The 7386-nt window shown below is 38.8% G+C and overlaps 1 pseudogene; it reads left to right on the top strand.

Annotated features, from left to right (window-relative positions):
- Positions 1-473: 473 nt before the first annotated feature.
- On the top strand, positions 474-4976 carry LOC149191967 (putative apyrase 7 pseudogene; annotated as a pseudogene).
- The last annotated feature ends 2410 nt before the right edge of the window (positions 4977-7386 follow it).

Raw genomic sequence — 7386 nt, 5'->3', positions numbered from 1 at the left:
TTGGGTTTTTATTCTCTTAATGCTTTTAATTCTGATCATTGCGGGATTTGGTTGGTTAAAAATCTTATCGGAGTACAGAGGCATCACATTTTTCTTAGTTTTGGACTGTGGGAGCATTGGTACCCGAGTTTATGTGTTTGAGTGGGTGCGGAATGATGGCAAGCATCAAGGGAGTCTTCCAATGGTGCTGCGCCCATTTCCTGAAGGTACTGATGGCAAGTCAAGGCAACAGAATGGTCGAGCTTATCATCGCATGGAAACTGAAACCTGGTTTTGATAAACTTTTACACAATGAATCAGGGTTGGTCAGCCATGGAACCACTGCTCAGTGGGCTGAAAAGCAACACTCATGCTCATAAAAATGCCACTTTTCCTTTTGGCCACAGCAGGGTTCGCAGGATGCCAAGTTCAGATTCAGAAATCCTGGACAACATGGTCAATTCTAGAAGAATCTCCATGCTTGTGCCAAGAAACTGGGTTAGGATAATTACTGGGGTAGAAGAGGCTTACTATGGATGGGTAGCTCTTAATTATATGATGGGTAGATTGCAGAATATGCCGATTCTGGAGACGTTTGGTGCACTTGACTTAGGGGGTTCCTCATTACAGGTGACATTTGAATCTAAATATGGCTTGAATCTGACCATTGGAACAATGGAACGCCATCTAAATGCATATTCTCTTACAGGTTATGGCCTAAATGATGCCTTTGAAAAGTCCGTTGTACTTCTACTCAGAAAAAATTTAAAAACTGACAGTGGGAAATTCTCTGGTGGTCAGTTGCATCTCAATCATCCTTGCATACATGCTGGTTATAGACAGCAATACTCATGTTCTCAGTGTTCTTTCTTACTCCAGAATGGAAGTCCTCTGGTTGGTGGAAGAGACATAAGTAAAGAAGAATCTCGAGTAGGGCTTGAGTTGATTGGTGAGCCCAACTGGGAAGAATGTGAAGCTCTAGCGAAATCAACCATAAATGCCTCTGAATGGTCACATTCGGGGGCAGGGACAGACTGCAAACAACATCCTTGTGCTATCAGTGATCAGCAGCAACAATCTCAAGGGCAATTCTATGCTATGTCAGGTTTCTTTGTTGTGTTCAAGTTTTTTAATCTATCTGCTGCTGCTTCATTTAATGATGTTCTAGAGAAGGGTCGGGAGTTCTGCACTAAAACTTGGCAAGATGCTGAGCGGAGTGTTGTTCCACAGCCTTTTATAGAACAATATTGTTTTCGTGCTCCATATATAGTATCACTCCTGAGAGATGGTTTGCAATTGAAGGAGCAACAAGTAGTTGTGGGGTCTGGTAGCATTACTTGGACTTTAGGTGCTGCATTGTTCCATCGGTAATGGAATTTCTCCAAGTCGTTCTGGTAAGCTCTGTAACTGAAACTTTAAATTATTCATCTTCAACAGTTTTTTTGCCATTTTGATTAAATTCTTCCAGATCCATCACAGTGAGTTTTTTGAGTTGACATTTTGATCCAGCCAGAGTGGCTCACCATCAGGACTCAAAAAACACTTGCTGGCTCGAAGCCTCCAAATATCAACTCAAAAAACTCAGTGTGATGGATCCAAAAAAAATTAATCAAAGTTATTCACATCACAGAATCCTTAACTCAGAAAAAACTTATTTTACCAATTGAATAATCTTAATTGATCATTTTTCTTTTCCTTCACTCACTTGACAATCTGCCTCTATATGTTTGTGTTTATGTTGCCTTTTAATTCTCTTTTCTTTCAGAGGCTATGCATTTATTACTCTTCGCTGCATCTTATGCTTATGTCAAGTTTTTAACCTCCGTGGTTACAGAAATGTTGATTCCCCTGTTTTTGCATAAAATTTTCACTTAAGTTTCTTATTGAATTTACAAGTGTTTGTTGCTTGAGTGCCATGCTTGGTTGTCTTTGGTTTGCCAAAGGTTTTGAGAAGATTAATACGATTAGTTTGGACTAGTGCTCAGCTGAGTATTAGCAATAGTTTATAATTTCTGTAACTATACTCATGATGATGATTTGTTCCATGAAAAAATAACACACAACAAAGGATCTGTACATGTGAACCTGTAGTATGTGGAATAAAGTCAGCTCACTCCCGTTGAGGATGTCAATTAATTTTCTCATGTTCCACTAATCTCAACAAGGGTAAAACCACAGAAGAGGCATCCTCAGGTCATGAGCTGTTCAAGACTAAAAGCTCATGGGCTCTTGATATGTTTGGCTATTGCTGTTCCACATTTTTCATTTTTGTGATTACTACACAATTAAATGCAGAACAGGTTTAAAGTCTATGAAGTGTTTCAGATGATTGGGAACACCTATGGCAGTATTGTGTGGAAAATGGGTATATTATAATGTGGCATTGTGGCTGCATCTAATGTTTCCTCATAATCAGGTTTCTGGGATTCCAAGTGAGCTGAGGTGCCTCCCTTCCTGGATGCTTTGTTCACAAGGATGAAACCAAGTGCCTTTGATGCACCATTTGCGTGAGTCAAGAACTGTGGATATGAAGAATGGGATACTCGATGACATTCTACATGATATCGTTGACGTTGTTGGATTATGTCAAACAGTCAAAGTGGACAATGAAACATTTGGAGATTCCATGAATTTCAAAAAGCATGCCTTCCTTAAAGCAAATATAAAAGATTTAACACTGTACACAGGATACTTCCCAAAGCTTGTTTAATTATAAAACACATATATTTCTCAAATGTAGAAGTCATACCATGTGTGTGTTCCTTAATAAACCTTATAATAGAGTTTATAGAGCCGATCTTTTCTATGGACGAGATAGTCATTTAGGAAAAGAGGCTAACTCGAATTTGAAATGTTGTGTGGTCATTAGTATGTGTCGTAACTATGTTAAAGAAGCGACCAAATTGAAGAAACAGCAAGTGTATTTCCCTGGAGGTACCTTGTAGTACTGAGAAATTATTAATGATATGTTTTTCACCCCTTGTATTTAATATGCAAACAGGAATCTAGCAATTAGTTATTTCGTTTTTTCTATTCAAGACCAGATCCATAGTGCCTAAATTTGCTACTGGGCTAACCTGCATAGCCATGACTCTTTTCAGCATCTGGTCACAAAGGAGCGTCCTCTCTAGTTCTGTTTTCACACCAACACGTTTCTTGGCATGTGCCTTAGGGCATCTTAGTTGACCCTTGTTTCTGGTCATATGCTCAGGATTCTTTCCTTGTTCCCTGCTTGTGAAATGTGTCAAAAAGATCTGAGCTATAACATCAATTGTAACATTGCAGATCATGCTTGTCACTATTTTTTTTATGCTCCTCTTCATTGGCCACTGATCCATGGCAATGCATTCCTTTTCTGATGAGTGACATTCAGAAGAAGTTTTTAACATTAGAATAGTTTGATTCCAATTTTGGTTATAATTTAATACAATGCATACTTCTTCGATCCTGGAAATTGAGGGAAAATTTTACATGCAAGAGATATCGAAGACAGTGCACCTTCGTAGGTAGTTAATCCAGGGGATAACCATCAACATGGTGACAAACTCAAGTTGAATGTGTTTCCCGTGTGATCTAGGCTTAACTTTCCCCAACCTCTTACATGCTCATTATTTGCTTATCATTTCCTTTTTTCTCCAAAGGCATTGCTCTAAGTTATTCTTGACAAACGGAGTTATATGGGGAAGTTGTTCATATCATGGACAGAATTAGCAAGGATCGAATAGAAGTTCACCACTTTTGCATCTCTCCAAAAGCTTTAGCTTTGTTTACACATACTGTAAACATGGATACGTTTTGGATCTGATTGGTTTTCTTTTTTTATGGGCTTGGTTCTGATGCAACTGACATTTATTTACAATGAGGAATTTCATCTCTTCTTTTCCATTTTCCTAAAGTTGTTTGAACTCATTTCCAGAATTGCTAACTGGTGTGGTTGAAGCTACTATAAAAAACTAAAAAAGGATCAAATAAGGCAATTCTAGGGGATGGGCTGACATCCATTGTAGGAGGTAGGCTGCATGTTCTACTCTTCTCATGTATTATCATTGAACTGAAATTTAAGTCCAGGACTACAGTTTGTAGATCTGTTTCTATTGTCTTTGGTGCTTTGATCCTTCAACTAGTTTCCCCCATTTTATTCTGTCTCATGTGTTGTGAAACTGCCTTCCCTATAAGTGGTTCGGGGGAGAAGCTTTGCTTCTTTTAATAACATGCTCAGTCTACTAATCCTGATTGGATGGGATAGAAATTCATGTGGTCGCCATTAAGATTTCTATTGTTTAGTTTTACTTTACAAGAAGGATTTTGTATCTACTTTATTGATCTCATCACAGGAAACCTTCCAAATTCATTTGTCATGTCATTCTAATAATGTTGTTTATTCTTCCTTGAAATGAAATTAAAACAGTTATGAATCATGATGTTGCAAATTGTATATGATTTCTGTCTGTGTTTTCCCAAGCATCATATTCTGTAATGTAACTGGAATTATTTTTCTTCATTATTTTCAGGGGATGGAAGAGCAAAGATACCACTTAGCCCTTCAAATTCAGGGTGTCAGCAACCATTTGGACTTGCGCAAAGCCTTGCGGGTGGAAGTGTGCAACATGCTGATTCTCTCAAGCACCAGTCAACTGTGTCAGTTGGATTGTGTTTTCCAAGCAATTTGGGGCAAATACAAATTGATACTGGACCCTTGTGGACGCCTCACAGAGGTCAAATGCGGTTGCAGAGTCGACGATCACAATCAAGAGAAGATCTCAGTTTATCAGTTTTAGAGAGCCATGTCGTCAAGTTGTGATGGCTAGAAGCTGTATATAGATTTTAGAGAAAGGCTGTGCTTTTCTCAAAAGTGTACATTACAGGAGAATCTGGAATATCAACTTGTTAAGCGAGTGTAGCTTTATGCAGCATCTCTGGGCTGGTTCTTTATGTATTGAGGGGAGATCCCTACAGCACAACTGAAATATATACTAAAATATTGCGAATTGTATTTTTGGTCTCTCTACATTTTGGCGGATGGTTGGATCTTGTTAATTTTATCTGTAATGTTAGCATATTCATCTCGCTTAGCGTCTTTGATGGATATTTGTAACATAAATGCATTTTAAATAACATTTTTTTTTCAACTTCAGGTCGCTGACAGCCAAATGTCATATTATAGAGTTATCATTTTATTCTTTTTGGAAATTTCGAAATCTCTTGGGACCCGTGTTGTTTCCTGGCAGTGTAAAGTTTCTTTACTTTTCAGAGGTTAAAAGGAAGATTCTGAACACAGTTCATTGGCAGTTCATTCATGTGTTATCTTTAATAGTCAAACTCCAAGTTCATAGGATTCAATTAGTCTCCAAACCTTTTAGACTATTTAAATTTATACCAATGGCAAATAATTATTACAACAATGTACTTGATTTATATCATTCAATTTTTTAATCAGGAAAGAAAATTGATCTTAAATTTAGGAAATGTCATTTTTCGGAGCCAAAATGGCAGAAAATAGTGGTTGGAATACCGTAATTACGCCGTAAGGCGTTCCCTCTGAGAGGAACTCCCCTCCGTGCCGCGGTGTCTGGTTATGGGCCCTTAGATCGATTGTTAGACGATGGAATAAACTCCAACCATTAGATCATCGGCCTTTTTAGAAACCAAGCGTCACCGAAGAGAGGCCAAGCGTCTGTGGATGGATGAGAGAGGACAGCAATCTGAGGCGCCTCGATCCCCTTCGATCTGAACATCAGGGAGCTCTATGAAGCGGATCATGTCCCTTGACGAAGATGGCAGGGTGTGGTGAGGAGAGCCGTCCATCCATTCGGCGGTGAAGAAGGTGACAGAAAACCCATGGTACACAGTGAGCCGAATATTCACACCAGTTCACACCAGTTCTTCACTTGATCGCTCTACTTTGTGGTCACTCATTTCAGGGCTCCTCGGCATTCTCGTTCTCTGTTGGCGAAAGCTTTCTTATTCTTTATTCTTATTCTTTCCCCCGTTGCAATTTCCACAGGGCTTTGCATTGCAATCAGCCATGCAATTCAAAGAAAAACCAAATATTCTTGCAGCAGATGTCTTCCCTGTACCTCTGGGCCCATGAAAAAGATAAGAGGGTGCAATCTTATCTTTGTTAATTGCACTGGAAAGAGCTTGAGCAATAATGCTCTGCCCAACCAGTTCCTCGAAAGACTTGGGACTGTACTTTTGACTCAAGCTTCTATTCACTAACATGTTTTCGTTAGTCCTCATCTGTAAGGATTCCTCCTCTGTCTCATATTCACTAATCCCTGACTTTCTGGTCCTGTGAGCACCATTGAATTATAATTGCTAATGTGACTAACTATATATATATATATTTATAGCACGATTTCCATCTCTACGACTTAATATAAGATTTGGAAATGGTGGCCATCAACTACTCCATCACCATTAGCAGGCCTGCATTTAATAATATTCAAATTAAATTTTGTGCAGGCCTAATGGAATGGAGTCATGCAGTTTAAATAAACAAGAGAGAACTCTTGTTAAATTAATTAATAGAAAATGCTAGTTGGTGGCAGAATGCAAGGTCATTTTAAGATCAGGAAGGTGACTTTCGTTGTATTGTGGATTTGTGTTGGTTTATTAATCACTTATTCTGATTCATATATGTTGATCTCATTATCTATATGATCCGAATATAAAAAGTAGAGGATTCCTGAGAATAGAGAATATATTCATTAGTTTATAATTTATGTTCTAGCATTATTTGGCTAGCTGACCAAGTCATTTGGACATGGCTTTGCCCTGGTTGCAGGTATTCTTCAAAGTGATCCACTAGTGCAAGTGTTTATCATAGATCTCCACAAAAACAGTGAAGTTTATCATAGATCTTTATCATAGATCTCCACAAAAACAGTGAAGTGTTTATCATAGATCTTCACAACAACTATTAACAGTTAATCCATATGGATATAATTTCGAAAACAGTTTGGGATACAAAATTCAATTCATTACGCCGTAAGGCGTTTCCCTTTGAAATGAATTGCCCCAGCCGATGCCGTGTCTTATTGTTGACCGAGTTTGGGATACAAAATTCAATTCATTACGCCGTAAGGCATTTCCCTTTGAAATGAATTGCCCCAGCCGATGTCGTGTCTTATTGTTGACCGTAGATTTGTGGTGTTAGACGATTGAAGGAAGTTTGGTCGTTGATCCTCACACTGTCCTTTTGTCTCCCAACCCAATGGCCTCTGTGTCTTCTGAGTTATTGTTCGGGCGGTGGCAGATTAAGCATTTCTTGCTGTCGAGCCTCGCACGGACACTGGAGGCCTTTCCTACGATGGTCATGATTTTCGCCGACTATGAACCCCATTGGCATTGCAATGGAGGGAAAACTTCAGAGGATTTCCTTTCCGTGAAGCCAAGGTTCGAATC

The sequence above is a fragment of the Pinus tabuliformis genome, chromosome 2_2 (assembly GCF_031772625.1).
Source record: "Pinus tabuliformis cultivar Carrire ecotype Pingquan chromosome 2_2, CPIR1, whole genome shotgun sequence".
Lineage (NCBI taxonomy): Eukaryota > Viridiplantae > Streptophyta > Pinopsida > Pinales > Pinaceae > Pinus > Pinus tabuliformis.
This window is presented reverse-complemented; position numbering and strand designations above follow the sequence as displayed.